At 37.1% G+C, this 16,690-nt stretch overlaps 1 protein-coding gene across 2 annotated transcripts in view; it reads right to left on the reverse strand.

Moving 5' to 3' along the window:
- Positions 1 to 16,690, reverse strand: part of dpp6a (dipeptidyl-peptidase 6a) — a 937,255-nt gene that overhangs the window by 163,956 nt on the left and 756,609 nt on the right. The window lies entirely within an intron of this gene.

Genomic DNA, 16,690 nt, shown 5'->3' on the forward strand with positions numbered 1-16,690 from the left:
AGCTTTGCCTTATGGCTCAGCTCCTTTTTCACCACGACAGACCGATGCAGAGCCCGCATCACTGCAGATGCCGTACCGATCCGCTTGTCAATCTCACGGTCCATTCTTCCCTCACTCGTGAACAAGACCCCGAGATACTTGAACTCCTCCACTTGGGGCAGGATCTCTCCCCCAACCCTGAGAGGGCACTCCACCCTTTTCCGGCTGAGGACCTTGGTCTCGGATTTGGAAGTGCTGATTCTCATTCCAGCCGCTTCACACTCAGCTGCGAACCGCTCCAGAACTGTCAACATCCAAATACAAATACCTAAACAAGATACAGCTGAGGGTCATGAACGTAACCATTCATATAGTCAAGAATTTTCTTAAGTATTCTTGTAACAGAGAAAAGAGATAAAAGAAGAGATGTACAGTGACTTGTATTATTTACTTTGATTAATTCTTTTAAATACCATTTAAATAGGATAAGAAAAAAGAGGTGGAAGTTGATTTGTGTCAAACCTTTTTCTTTTTGTAAAACTCGAGTTATGTGAATGGAGTGTTATTTGATGTTAAATTCAATAAAATTAAAAAAAAAAAAAAGCCAGCCACCGAAGTAGGCATGCTGCCAGTTCTCTTGCTCATTGACTGTTCACAATAGTTTAAAATATAAGTTTTGACTTCTTGGAAACATAAGAATTCAGCTTTTGTAAAATTTCTCTAAACCAGGTCACCTGGACACAGCTGGAGAGGTAAGACCTCAGCCAGACAGGCAAATCACAATGGTTCCATTTATTCCAGAGACTTGTACTTGATGTACTCATTCACAGCTGTTTGTTTTGAATGTTAAAGCGCATGAAAAGTGGAGGTAAAGTCACCTGTTTTGATGTACCTCTATTTGTTTCACAGCTACTCTCAGCCGGGACTCTACCCTTTGCAAAACACACAATTGTTATTTAGTGTATTGTTTGTAATGCACTTTATCTTTCACTAGGAAAGGGGTTCTGCAGAACACAGAAAACAGTTATCATGGCCAGCTGATTGATTCCATATTTAACCGTGGCAGCTTAGTTCATTTGTGACTGTCTAATCAAAATGTGTATAACAGTTGAAATAAAAAATGAGATCGGCAACAGCTCTGATCAGGATCTACGTAGTGTGATCAATCACGCAAAATTAATATTTCACATTCCAGTGTTTACTTACCAATTGAAATAGTGGGGGGTCCAATCTTGAAGCAAATGGAATTAATTTATTAAAATGCATTGAATTTTCAAAGGTGCCCACTGCAACCAAGTTGTCTATGGCGTTTATTTACTTGCACATGGTGTTCCTGTTCATTTTCTTCTTCTTTACAGCACATCATTGCCAAAATGACCCTCACCTTGCACTACACACACAATGTAATGCACTTCTTAATATTGGTGTCAAAACTCAGAAGCAATTTTGTAAATACTGTAGTCAAACACTGAGATTCACTTGCACTGACAGCTCCAGTGACTAAGAAGTGGTAACATATTAGCAAATTCAGTCCTTACATGTGAAGGGCCTGCCATGCAGAACTCATTGGGAGTTGTTTTCAAGACGTAAATTTGATACTACCTTTTAGGCAAGAGAAATGCATTACCGCAATTCAACTTCCTTCAATAACTTACTTTTTAATGCAAAGCAACAAAAATCATGCTACTTATTATAACAACTTAAAAAAATGTAATTCAATTAAAATGTGTGTACAGTACCTTTTGTGAATGTGGTTTAGTTTACTTTGTGTATGTATGCCTTGTTTTTGCTAGTATACTTTTATTGTAATTCAATTTAAAATTGGAATGTGCACCTTTTTTGTTGAAAAATTACTTTCTTCACATAATTTAATTATTTCTTGTTAAAATTATTCAAAGATTTGTATTCCCGCGAGGGAACAACCACCTCTCTTCATCAGTCCAACCAAAGCCACCTATTACTGTAATAACATTTTTTGAGAAAAAACTGTGTTCAAACATAACATAACATGACACTTCTAAACTCCTATTTAGGACCACACATGGCCAGTATCTAATCCAGCAGCATCAGCTACAAGGAGGAAACCAATTCTGGAGAGGACACCTGTTCACTGCAGCCTCCACTCCTGCACATTCTTTCACAGGGCTAATTTGGAGTTGATAAGCAACATATCACACAGCACCAGTGTTTAGGAAATGAGTGGATAATGTCCACAAAGGGTCACCAAACATGGGATTTGAGTCCAGGATGTTGGATCTGTGAGGAAGTAGGTCTAATTACCAGTCTAATGTCACCATACTCTCCACATTCAAACATGATTTCCATAATTTTCAGTGCTAAACAAATGATTTGATTCAATGGAAGAAATCTATAAACATTAGATGTAAGGTACTGAAAAATAAGACTAAGACTTTCCTAAGTAAGAATTTAGTGAAAAGTCAAGCAAAATGACACCTTTTATTGGCTAACTAAAAAGATTACAATATGCAAGCTTTCGAGGTAACTCAGGCCCCTTCTTCAGGCAAGATGTAATACAGAAACTGGAGTTCCCTGTCTTTATATACAGCACACTCTAGGACAAGAAACAACATTATAAAAATAATAATAATTAATTCTTTGCATTTATATTGCGCTTTTCTCACTACTCAAAGTGCTCAGCAATTGCAAGTTAAGCGCCTTGCTCAAGGACCCAACAGAGCAGAGTCCCTATTGGCATTTACTGGATTCGAACCGGTTGCCAGTGCAGATCCCTAGCCTCAGAGCCACCACTCTGCCTAATTGGTAGCACTGGTAAATCTTTAAGTGAGAAATCTTAAATGTAAAAAAACTAATAGACCCCTTCAGGCTAAGGTTCATTTACCAAGAGAGAAGAACATTGTATGGTCAAGATCTTTGGATAAGACAACTGTTCAACAAAGTCTTTTGAAGTAACTAATGAGTTTTTCCATACAATGTGGATCTATAGTTAGGCTGCCTGTGTCAGTCTGAGAGATGCAAACAACCCTCACATCTGGCCGTAAAACTCTTGTCTCTATTCAAGCCATGTTGCAATGTATTAAATTTCAGCTTGAGTTTGACTTCCCATTCTTTTCAATCTTGCTGTGTTCTGAAGTTGCCCATAAGCACAGTGACTTTAAAGTCCCTCTCTCAGTGTCCATGGCTGTTGAAGCGGGCTGCTACAGAAACATCTGTGTTGCTATGTTTAATGTGGAAACTGTGTAAATTCATTCTCTGGCAGAGTGTTTGTCCAGTTTCTCCCACATAGGGTGAAGTGTCAGGATATTTCTTGCAGAGAATGAGGTAGATCACATTAGATGATCTGCAGGAAAATTATCCCTTTATGTGATGTTCTAGTCTGTATTATAAATGTGATCACACGTTTTACATCTATTCTGTAGGCAGGGAGATGTACCATTTTCTGTTGGTTCACTTAGGGAGCTTCGGACAATTATTTGCTACAGGTTTTGTGGTTGTCTGTATGCCAGGAGAGAAGATTCTGGAAATACATTTTTTAGTGTTTCGTCATTGTTTAGCATTGGCTGAAGTTCTTTTATAATTTTTCGAAGTGCTTCAAGATGTGGGTTATAGGTGACAACAAGGGTGATGCGGTTCTTGTTGTCTTTGTTTTTATATTCCAAAAGGCTGTCTCTGGGTATGGCAGTAGCTCTTTTTATTTGAGTGTCTGTTGTTTTGGGGGTATAACCTTGTCTGATGAAATCTTGTCTGAGCTCCTGCAGTTGTTTATCCCGGTCTGTCAGGTCTGAGCAAATAAGATTGTATCGTATTGTTTGGCTGAAAATAATGGAGCGCCTTATATGCTTGGGGTGGAAGCTTTCAGTTGAATGGTGGTGTCAAGGAAGCTGACTTCTGTTTTTGAGTCATTCAGCTTCAGCTTTATGTTGGGGTGAAAAGAATTATATTCATTATGAAAATGGAGGAGGTCCTTCTCACTGGCACTTGACAAGGTTGACACTCTCTCCGCATTCAGAGACACTGCTTATGGCTGTGCTCAAGTGGTCATTAAAGGCCGGGATCTTGTTTTTTATCTAGGACACTTGCAAGCCCAGACACTCAGACTCCTCACTCAGTCTCTCAAGAGTTCCAATCAGAGCCTCCATTGACTTCGCGAAGATCCCAACATCATCAGCAAAGTCAAGATCAGTATCTTTCTTCACCAACAAATGCCAGACAGCTGCTGGACCCCACGACTTTACCCAACACCCAGTCCATGCAAGCATTGAACTGCAGGAGCAAGAGCACACCCCTGATGAAAAACACAGAGGTTCTTTCAGCTGAATGAAAATTATTTCATGCTAATTCAACAGTGTTTTAGTATGTAGAGCAGGGGTCACCAACCTTTTTGAAACTGAGAACTACTTCAAGGGTAATATGAAGGGATACTTGTTTGATACAAACTTCCTGAATAACAAAGTTGCATGGTTCACCTTTAGATAGATAGATAGATAGATAGATAGATAGATAGATAGATAGATAGATAGATAGATAGATAGATACTTTATTAATCCCAGGGGGAAATTTTACAATGATGATATTAATGATATTATTAATATATTGGACATTTTCCTTAGCTTTTCTTCCATGTTTTTCTTTATTTTTAGGGGTAAAAAACTGTGTCTAGCTCCCCATCGTAGCTGCGCCCATTTGCTTGCCTCAGCAAAGAGTGAGATGGAGGTTTGTCTTGTGCACGATATTGAACTTTGACCGCAGACTACTTCCCAATCTACATCAATGCAAGTGTTATTGATTCAAAAAAAACAGCAACACAATTAAATAAAATTTTCAGACAGAGCTCCCAGCACCAAGGATCCTGTTAATTGACAGCACAAATGAAGGAAGACAAGACTGACAGGCATTATGAATAATATTGCACATCCTCTCTTTCAGCCAACAAATTATTCAGCAGACATATGTTAAGAAACACTACTAGGGCTCCTTATACCTAAGGAAATATTCCCTTATAAATAAGTCATTAGGATTGCTCACTTGTCATTATCTAAGTAAGTGTGTTTGGTGGTGGTGGTGGGGGGAGTTGTCATTACTAAGTTTCTCCTGGGACAAATAAAATATTATCTATCTATCTATCTATCTATCTATCTATCTATCTATCTATCTATCTATCTATCTATCTATCTATCTATCTATCTATCTATCTATCTATCTATCTATCTATTAAAACTGTGAATCACAGACAGGAAGCAAATATTATAGTTAGGGGAACTTTTCTCACAATTAGGTGATGTTATAAGTGATGTCCCTCAGGGATCAGTACAGGAGCTGCTGCTGTTTTAAACATACATAAATGATCTGGACAAAAATATCATTAATAAGATGATCAGGTTTGCAGATGATACCAATCTAGTCAGAAGGTCAATGTAGAATCAGCTAAAATGTTATAGAAGGAATTGAACAGTATACAGACTTGGGAAGATCTGTATCAGATTACATTTAATGTAAATACATGTAAGATATTACACATAGGAAGCAGGAATGTTACATTTGGATACAGAATGAGAGGTCTGAAGCATGAAAGTACACCTTATGGGAAGGATCTAGGACTCATCATTAATTACATGAAGACAACATACAGAAGTGATCAAGCAATCATCCTAACAGGATGTTAGGATTAGCACAATGTGTGGCGTACAAGCCGATGGAGGTTATGCTTAAGTGAGGCCACACCTGGAGTACTGTGTACAGTTTTGGTCTCAATATAACAGAAAAGATGTAGCGGTGCTAGAGAAATTTCAGAAGAGTGAGATTATGTTAATTCTGGGACTGAGAGGTAAGGGCTATGAGGAGAGATTGAAGGAGTTTACCTCCTTAAGCAGTCAGAGATTAAGCGTAGACATGATTCGAGTGTTTAAAAATTGGAAAGGAATTAATGGAATAGATCCCAATTGCTACTTAAAATACATGTTTCAACAAGAACATAGGGGCGTAGTTGTTAAGGGCAGACTTCACACAATGTTAGAACATTTTTTTAGACATATGAAATACTTTACTAAGTAGTGTGGTGGACAATGGGACTATAGGAAACTTCAAATCTAGACTTGATGTTACTCTGGACATTCCAGGCAAGAAGGTGAGATAAGCATGTTGGTCTGAATGGCCTTTTTCATCCTAATTGTTCTAATGTCTGTTTCCAGCCATAAGATTACTATAAGTTCAGTGTTGTTTTGGTGGTGGTGCAATCTCTCACATATGGGAGAATTCCATTGGGGTTGCTATTACTCAAGACTCATTCTGATTTCTACACATACATACAGTATATGTGTAGACTGTACATGTATTTGTATTTACGTGCCAAAAAGCCACCACTTAGGGTAGGATGTGGAAATGATGCAGAGCTACAGGTACCTAGGGGTTCACATAAACAACAAGTTGGACTAATCTGACAACACAGTGGTGCTGTATAAGAAGGGCCAGAGCAGACCGTACTTTCTCAGGAGACTCAGGTCTTTTGATGTGTGCAGCAAGCTGCTGGAAATGTCTGAAATCAGTCCATAGTAGCCAGTGTGCTGTTTTATGCTGTAGTCTCCTGGGCAATCAACCTGAGCTCAAATGAAGCACAATACCTGAACAAACTTATCAGGAAAGCCTGCTCCATAACAGGGCTAACCCTGGGCACACTGGAAGCTGTTGTGGAAAAGAAGATGATGGCAAAATTGGATGCTATCATGAGAAACCCTCTCAATCCCCTCCAGGAGATGCTCTCTTGGGGCACTTTAAAACAAAGGAAAATTCCACTATGGTGTGCTAAGAACTGTCTCTGAAGTCTTTTCTGCCCACTGCTATCAGGTAATTCAACACTTCCACTAAATGCACTTGTTAAGCTTATTTATTTATTGATTAATTGATTGATTGATTAGCTGTATTATCTGTTCTATGAGTATGTATTCTTAATTTTTTATGTTTCTGCTGATGAATGCATATGAATTTCACCATGTGATTAATACAGTTTATAAAATCTAATCTAAATTATATGTATGTAATAGCTTTAAACAGAAATGTATGTACATACAGTATATGATTGTGTCACTTATCAGGCTGTCTATTATAGGGGACGTGTAGTTATACCTAATAAAGTGCCAGCTCAGTTATGAATGGAGTGAAAAGCAGAAAAATAAAAGCAAAGAGAAAATATAAACCATATACAGTAAGAACAAAAAACTACAATAGCTGCCTACCAAACTTTGATATTCACAGCTCTCCTCATACATATGTACTCCTACACATAATCAAGATCTCTCCTGACTTAGCCCTTTGAGTTCAGGCGTTATTTACATAAAACTGCTTAGTTACAGTGCTCAGTGCCACACCAGTCAGATGCACCATCTTACATATCAAAGTGACTGGGCCTGAATGCAGTCCTGACTACTGCCAGTAGGGTGTTTGTAAGTCCTTGCTGAGGCTACGTGTGTGTTTCTGAAAATGTTCAATTTGTTTGAATTTCATCCAAAGACATAATGGTTAGGTTTATTGCCAAATGGGTCAATAGAAGTGAATATTGGTGTGTACCAAGTAATGGACTAGAAATCCATCCAAGTCCGGTACATTTACAGTTATATTTATTTGCTTAGCAGATGCTATCTCATACAAAGTGTCTTACAAAGGAAGTCAACATAACTGAGAAGATCAGTCAAGGGACTTATTTGAAAAAAAGTAGTAAGATAGGTTCCAAAATTTGACCACAAGTGAAGAGCTATAAAGCTGGCATAGCAGAACAAGTATCAATTAACAATACGACAGATGTCAGAGGGGGACATGTTTTGTACACTGGGTGGTTTCCCTTTTCTCTTAGGCAAAGAGACATGAAAATATTACATTTAAAAGACAGTAGATGAAGGAGCAATAGGCACCCATTGTTGGGACTGGGGTGATAAGTTGAAAGGCAAATGTCCTGAATAATCCTGTTACTGATTATTGTGATGGTCATCTACAGAACATACTTGATGTCCTGCAAAAGAGTCACCTGCTTTGAACTTTGAACTGCTTAAACATACATACAATTCAATATTGTGATAACAGAACTGCCTCCTTCCATGGAAAATGTTTCTATTTACTTGGCTTGAAAATGAACATGTATGGGGACATTGGGTTCTAATCAGCATATGTGTACTCCTTGATAGTTGGCAAAAATACTTTTTTGTTTAATCTGTGTTTACATTATTTGTCCAGCTCAGGAAATTGATATGTGCCATTCTTTGATTCATCGTCATATTGATCTAGGTAGGGACTGAAGGAGATTTATACTTCTGGGAAGCAGAAGGCATGGAGAGAGGGAGGGTCCACTGAGAATGCTGCCAAGACCACTCGCACAAAGCACAGGTGCTACACGAGGCACATAAGTGGCAACACTTATCTCCAGGGAGAAAGAGACTGTTCCACCAGAGAGATGCTGGTTGTGAGTCCAACAAGAGAGGGAAGCCACATGGAAGGGCCAAGTGAAGCTGGCAGACATGAAGCAAGGTAAACTTAGGTCAACATATGGAGCCCAGAGTTGAAAAAAAGAGAATGTTTGCTGCACAAGGAAGAGAGGTTGACAGAATTTTGACAATTTGGCAAAACTTCTGTTTGGAAACAAGTATCCGGTGAACAGAATGCATCTGTGGACAGTTGGACAATTAATTGTTGGGGTAACACAGAACACAAACTGGACTCTGTATCACTAAAGGTTGTACCCTCCACTTTATGTTTTTAATGGGCGTTTAGAGTGTGGACTGTGTGCTTTTCTTTTTTAAAAAAGGTTTTTGGTTCTGATATGGTTTATCCTTTTGGTGTACTTTATATTGTCTGGTGTAATATAGGTTACTGTTGCTTTTCCTGAAATTGCTGCTGTGTGCTATTTTCTGTAAATCTCAAGAGTTCCCAGTCTCTTAATAAAATACTGGGTGTGCGTCATCAGATATTTTAATGGTGTCTAGGTTAGATTACCTGTAAGTGTGACCAGACACCTGTCACACTGATATTCACAGTGCAAAAACCTTCATTAGCAATAATTTCAATCGCTGCCTAAACACATTGACTTGCTTTACAATATGTCCAGTGCTACCAGGATAAGCCACAGCCCCCATGTCTCTGAACTGCATTAGGTGGGCTGGATGAATAAATGAGATAATACCAAAATTAAAGAGGTTTTCTGATGCTTCCGTTATTGACAATGAGTATTGTTCATAATATATTAGTATTGGCATTAAGGACAGAACAAGGTTTTCATTTGTCAGTTCTAGTGCCTTTATTTGGCAACTCCGTACTACTAGGGTGTTGTACTGTGTTAGCCATTATGAATGTAGAGAAAAAGGGGCCTGAGTTGCCTCGAAAGCTTGCATAGTATAATCTTTTTAGTTAGCCAATAAAAGGTGTCATTTTGCTTGGCTTTTTCGGCAACTCCTAAATTTTATGCATTCGTTCCTTCCTGGGGTAAAACGTTTTGATTAAACCATTCTCTGCCTGAAAATCTTTTATGTTTTTTCTGTGTGATTTTCAATACATATTTTGACAAATATTTTGAGATGAGTATTTAATTTCCTGGGTTTCACTTCTCTATACTGTATACTGCTTTGAAAAATAGCTATGAATGAATTAGAAAATGTACCAAATAGCAAAATACAAGGGGAACAAAAGTGTTTGCATAAATGTATTTGTATTGCTGATTTTAAATTACAAATACAAGCATACAGTCTTCAGCACATCATTCTGAAATGAATAAAGCAGCACAAGCAAATGCAGTATCATTTTCTTTCCTCTTTACAGGGCATTCAGTTAATTCATCGAGAAAATGTGTTGTTATGCATTGCAAGGCATCTGTTTGGCACATTACTAAAGACTTCATTTGCAGCCTGGTTTTATAACTCCTATAACTAAAATGTTTTAATAAGGGGTTACAAATTAAAATTCTGCTTCCTGCTATTTATCCTAAACTCCCTGAATCTTTCTTTCTGCTTTCAAGCACTGTGACACGCATGTTATATAAGAACACTTGGACAATACCCTGCTCTTAAATGTAATGTGATTTGTCACTGCAAAACACAAACAGCTACTGTACATTCCATTTTTTTAACTTTACTGCACCGAGCAATTAAGTAACACATATTAAATGATGTAATACGTAATTAACATTTATATTTAGTGCTATAAATTCCAGGAAGATCATAGAAAAGTGTCTGCATTACATTCCCCCATCTAAATACTAAGTTACCACTCCAACGCTGTCAAGATGTTCGAGAAGACCTAGAGCATAAATATTAAAATATTACAAGTGTAAAATGGAAGACATTGCCAATAAGTCTGTATAAGCCAGGGGACAGCAGAGACAGAGAAAATTCAAAAAGAATTGAAAAGGTTGCCAGAAACATATTAAACAATTGTCTATATAAGTGAGGAAATGAAGCAGAAGTCAGCATGCAGAAGTGATCTTTTCAGCAGCCTGTTTATTACGACTATTTACAATGGCAAAAGATAGCCCATCAGAACTCTCATTCATCCATCCATCCATCCATTATCCAACCCACTATATCCTAACTGCAGGGTCACGGGGGTCTGCTGGAGCCAATCCCAGCCAACACAGGGCGCAAGGCAGGAAACAAACCCCGGGCAGGGCGCCAGCCCACCGCAGCCAGAACACTCATTTAATCTGAAATTGTAAGTAATTTAATAAGCAGTCAACACAGTTGTAAAGTGCAAGTTGAAACTTTAGGTACAGGATGTTAGTGTCCAAATGTTCTGCTAAATAATTTAGCAACTAGGATTTTAAACAGGGACCAGAAGAAGAAATTGAAGTTGTTAATGCTAGAGTTGTTAACCTGAAAATATATGAGATCTCACCAAAAACAAAACCCAAAAACTCATACCCATTAAATTAATGCAAAGTGCTTAACAGGAACACGCAATTAAAAGAACTGCAAAGCTGTTATCTGAGGTTTTTCTCAGAAATGCACGACTGTGTCTTTTGCTGCCATTGTGATGTTGAATGCCGCACACATCTGAATATTGTTACCTAGCAAGATGGTAGCAAAGATACCCAAAAATGGAGACGACTGCAACCAAACAGAACTGTGTTGGAAACAGGCCTTACTAAACCAACTGTGATTTGAATCAGATTCCATGATCCTTTAAACCGTTACAATAATTGATTCCAGCAAGGGAAATCTGTTTAAAGTTAAGAAAAAGCTTAACAATCTGTTCTTAACTCCATTTTTCTTTTCGTAAAAACATGATTGCTTTGTATGGATTGTAATAAAATTAATAAAAAACAAAAAAGAAAAAGCTTAACGATACAAAATAATAATATCAACATTAAACAAGAACACACCATGATATTCTCTTAAAATTCACTTCTTCTAGCATAATGTAGCCAATAACCTAAAGGGCATCATGCTTTAAATTACAGGGATGCCAATTTTTAAACATATGTGGAGTGGAGTAAACATTAGCTAGGATGTAGAGAGCAGAAGTTTAGTTAAGACAAAAATATAACGTTGTCATTTTGATAAATCGGTACACTTTCTCATTTTCTGTCTCAAAGTTCAGCCAAGTGCAGCATCTGCAAAGCAGCAGAAAGGATAAAGCAGCTGCAGGAGTAACAGAGAGAATCAAAGGACAGTGCGGTATTTGCAGAGCCTGTCAGTATACCGTACTACTTTACTTACAAATGAATAGGAAATGTTATGCATACATGTACTGAAGCAGTTGGAAGGACGGTGCCGGTTTGGCTAAAAGGCTAGCACCCTGAGACAAACAATTACTTGAGAACAGATAAATACAACCCATCTACTCATGTGTCTGGTTTTTAACCTTCAAACCTCTTTTAGGGTAGCAGGGATCCAGTGAATATGCCAAATGTACATCCATATTTCTTGCATAGGATAATTGCCACTGAAAATGATCAGTGATGTAACTGCAATAATTTTATATCTTTGTAATTTTCTTATACATATACGTCGTACAATCCAAGCAGGCTGGATCCTGTCTCAGAAACATCAGGTGCAAGGTAGCGACTAGTGCAGATGTAATGCCAGATTCAAAAAAGACACAATAATAAAAACAAAACATTTTTTAACTAATGAAAAAGCTGAAATATTAAAAAGATATTACTAAAGGCAATTTTACTTTTAAAACAGTAATGCTCAAGTTCTAACAAATAACACATCTAGTGCTACTGATTTCTAGAAAACTGCTTCTCTCCATTTAAAGTGTAGCTGTTTCAAATAGATACAAAAAATCCAATTACTGTTCATATTGTTCCTGAAAATGAACACCACCTGGGGGCAGCAGAACACTACTATGATAAAATTAACAAAAAAAGAAAAACATTAAATCTCAATTTTTCAATATGATAAACAATCTCTTTCAGTTTGCAGCAGTATGTTCATAACAAGACTTTATCTCATTTTGAAACCAGTGAAGAAAGTAAAACCTGAGAGAAATATAGAAAAAACACCAAATACTGTATATTAAACTCTGCTGCTTTAGTCTGATAAATAACACTATGGCTAGTACATTAATAAAATAGTGATTCCAAGGCAGAAATTATAAAAGTTATGAAAAATGGAAGCCTTTTTTTTTTTTTTTTAAACACATTCAATAATATTGATTGTTATGCGACTGAGTGAGGCTCAATTCCCTTGGTACATTCTGTCCTAAAAGAGCATTGCCTGTTTCTTTTAGGATCCCATATGATTTACATGACTCGCTTCAGCAATTGCCATTAGATTGACATTTGTCTAATCCTTGTCAAACATTAAGACCTTTCCCACCCTCCCTTCCTAATTCACATAGATCTAGAAAAATCAATTCATATTCTCATCATTCACTTTGTGATTCCTAATTTAGTCACCCGCACTATAGTATAGTTTTATTACTCACTCTTTCATATGATAGTTTTGACTAAAGATTCTTATTCATGTACATAATTTAACAAAAATAGACAAAGACTGAACTGGCCAGATTAATTTAAAAGGCTTTAAATAAATCCTTTGAGAAAGGATATAGCACATCCATTCATTCTATCCATCCAACCATTTCTTCATCAGCTTAATCTTGTTCAAGGCCGCCTATTACTGAACCAGGACGCAAGTACTGAGAGGTGGCAATACTACTGCTAGACTACTATGGTGCCTCATATATCCATGTTTCTATTGTGTACACTGCCTATCTTACTATAGATGTAGAGAAAGATCTTCTTTTCTAAATAGATTTCATCTTCAACAGCCCTGATCTTACTTTTACACTGTTATCAGTGGGGGTCATGGTGGTACTCACTACAAATGCTCAAAGCAGCCCATTATGCCCACTGATCCAGCCTTTACTATGAGGTCCTCCCAGCATGGCAAGTTCCTCGCCCAATTCCAGAGAGTTAACTCAGCTCTCAAATACAACAAAATCACAACTAATAATTTAACCTGAACGTGTTTAGATTATTTTAAGATTAGTTCAGCAATCTTAATACATGTACAGTATTTTAGAGAGTGATCACTAAATTGAGAATTTTAGACAGAAACAGAGCTCCCCCACTTTACCAGTACTGGGTAAGACAGCTACTATAACAGTACATTTACTGCCCCAGTCCAGCAATCAATGTCACAATTCAACGGTGGTACTGAAAAGCTAACAATAGGGGGGCTGTTTTCCATTGCTGATAAATGTAACCTGCCCACATGGTGGATTGTGTATAAATATGGACCTCTAATTAAATGTGCCATTTCATAAGTACTCTACCCATCTTCCAAGTAACACCCAAGTGATGTGTTATCCACAAGTGGCTAAGCTGTCATGTTGTTCATTCACTTACCACCTCAGACTGTGTGATCTTATGCGTGTCAGTTACACTGTGCTCCAAATGTGAAAAATAACATAAACAATTGCAATGTACTGTATCTTCTCGTAGGTCAAAGTGTCCAACAAATACAGAATAAATATGGATAAAATCATATCACCAAAGGTCATTTGCTTTTAGCAGCTCTGGTCTTTTTTCTTCTGTTGATTTAAGTATTTGAAAATGAGCAAATATAGAACAAGTACTGGAACAAATGCACCAGTGTATTATGGTATAACATCTTTGAGAGTTTAAATTACAAGTAGGATTTTAATAAAACATATCCAAGAACTTTTATTCATCGGTGTATGTTTAGATTTTTTTGTAATAATGAATCTTATTTTCAGTGTTATATTCTCACTACCACTCTCTCTGGCCTTGGCATCACTTGGACTCCCCTCAAATTGTTGGAGTCCTACCTCTTGGGCAGATCCTACCGTGTATCCTGGTAATCTCCTCTTCACTCTATGTAATTTTTTCACTAAAGAAACATAATCCTGTTTCGTGGTTTCAATATCAGTGCTATGCCAATGATACACAGCTGTACCTGTCATTCACTGCACAGGACCACACCGTGCATGTCTCACTGATATTTCAGCCTGGAAGCAGGAACACATTCTCCAGATCAACCTGGCAAAGATGAACCTTCCTATTATTCAAGTGCATCCATCTATTCAGCATTCTATCTCCTTTCAGCTTGACTTATTATGGCTAACAACCAGCTGTCTTTCACTGACCAATGCTGCAATGGTCTCTCTGTCTTACAGATTCACTATATACAACATCTGTAAGTTGACACCATACCCAACAGAGTATTCTGCAAAACTCCTGGTCTAGGCTTGGGTCTTGTCAGGTCTAAACTACTGCAACTCTCTGTTGGCAGGAGTATCAGCATGCATTACCAAAGTGTAGACTGACGGGAGAAATTGCAAATGTATCCATTTAAAGTGAATTCTATATCTCAATAAGGTGTACACAAAGTGAATGGTCATAATACTTTCTGAATCTATTGTAAATAGACAGCCCTACAAAAATCATATAGTAGGGTAAAAAACACATGCCGAGCATGTTTACTTTAGAATAATAGGAATGAATTCTTGCCAAGTTCTGAAAAGGTTTACAACAGAACCTTATAAACAGAATTTGATGTTTCTAATATGACATAATATAGAATATCATTTTCCCACTGAGTAATGGAGTTATGCTGAATTTTAGATGATCAAAATAAATCTTTGTTCAAGTAGAGGGGTGTAAGATAATACAATTTTTTCATAGCACACTACTGATCTATCTAGTTTTGCTCCAGGTATGACCGTTTAGGTGTAATCAATTTTAAACCCAGGGCTATCTGACGGAACAGATTAAACAATATATGTGCAATCAATTAATGTTTTTAGTTGAATTATGGTGTGTTTGGCACATATTGTACTAGAATGTATTTTATACAACTCCACTGGATATCCATTTGGACTTATAGCTTTTCCACTCTGCAGTGAATTTAAATGATGTCCAATCAATTTAGTTTGCCACAGATGGACTCCAGTCAAATTCTAGACATAATACAAGGATATTTAAAGTTAACAGAATGCAGTTTACCACAATGTGGAGTGTCACAGCAAAGGATCTGAATACTTACATGAATAAGGGATTTCAGTTTTTTTATCTTTAATAAATTTGGAAAATTTACTGAAAGCATGTTTTCACTTTGTGATTATGGATTATTAAATGTAGACTGATAAGCAAAAATGGCAAATGTGTCTATGTAAAATTAAATCTACAACAATAATGTGTGAAGAAAGTGAAGGGATCTGAATACTGTTTGAATCCTCAGTAGTCCTTCCACACTCCACTTTGGCCAGGCACAAGCATTAAACTTCACCGGCTAGAGAAACCTTATTAAGCAGCCCCTTGTTATGTTCTGTACTTGGGCCATTAGGTGGAGATAGAGAAGATGTAAAAGAGTGAGTAATAAGAAAAACGAAAAGTTTCGGGGGACTAATTTTTTCCTGTTGTTGCTTCCATTCGTTGAATTAAATCTTTAACTTTTGGGCACTGAGTCTTTTCATTTTATCCTCTGACAACTTAACACCCCTGTTCTACAAGACTTCCCACATAAAGAAAGACATTCTCTTGTTGGATGTTCCTGCATCTGACAAAGCACTACAGTCTGGTCCATCTCCATCCTGAGACCAGTAGCCTCCTCAGATATATTAATCTGTTCTTTTTTAGAAGTTTGTTTTTAATCCAGGACTACTTACATACACTTTAGATTCATAAATAAGGGCTACTAACATTATAGCTTTATGTCTTTAGTGAATGGACTATACAGTATGTCTTTCAGCTTTCCTTTTCCATAGCTATGAAATTCTATTATTTTATTATTTGTTTCATGTACAGTTAGTCATAGTCTTTTTAGTTTTCATTATGTAAAATATTGCACATCCATTTCAGAAATCACTTTATCCAGCACAGGGTCATGGGGCACAAGAATTTTTATCACAAAGTTGGAACCAATCCTTAACAGGTACCAACTGTGGAAGAAAAATTAGACTTAGGAGTCACGTAGTCATTTAGGATATAGTGTTCTGATATGCTTTCCATATTAAAATAAGCTTCCATCTTAGAAGTATAAAAGAGTTAATAAATGTCAGAAACCTGTTCATGCATATCAGGAAAGCAGATAAAGGTCAATTGGAATGTACCAGGGGCAGGTTGATGTAACACACCAAGTGTATGACTAAGAGATCAGCAGATATCTTGTAAACAATAATACTGGGCAGTTGTCACATACACAGTACTTTCAAGGGTAATATCTAAATTAACAGATATTGAAAAACAAGGACATAATGGAGAAGGACTTTTATTTAGGCTGGTTTT

Source organism: Polypterus senegalus, chromosome 5 (genome assembly GCF_016835505.1).
Source record: "Polypterus senegalus isolate Bchr_013 chromosome 5, ASM1683550v1, whole genome shotgun sequence".
NCBI lineage: Eukaryota > Metazoa > Chordata > Cladistia > Polypteriformes > Polypteridae > Polypterus > Polypterus senegalus.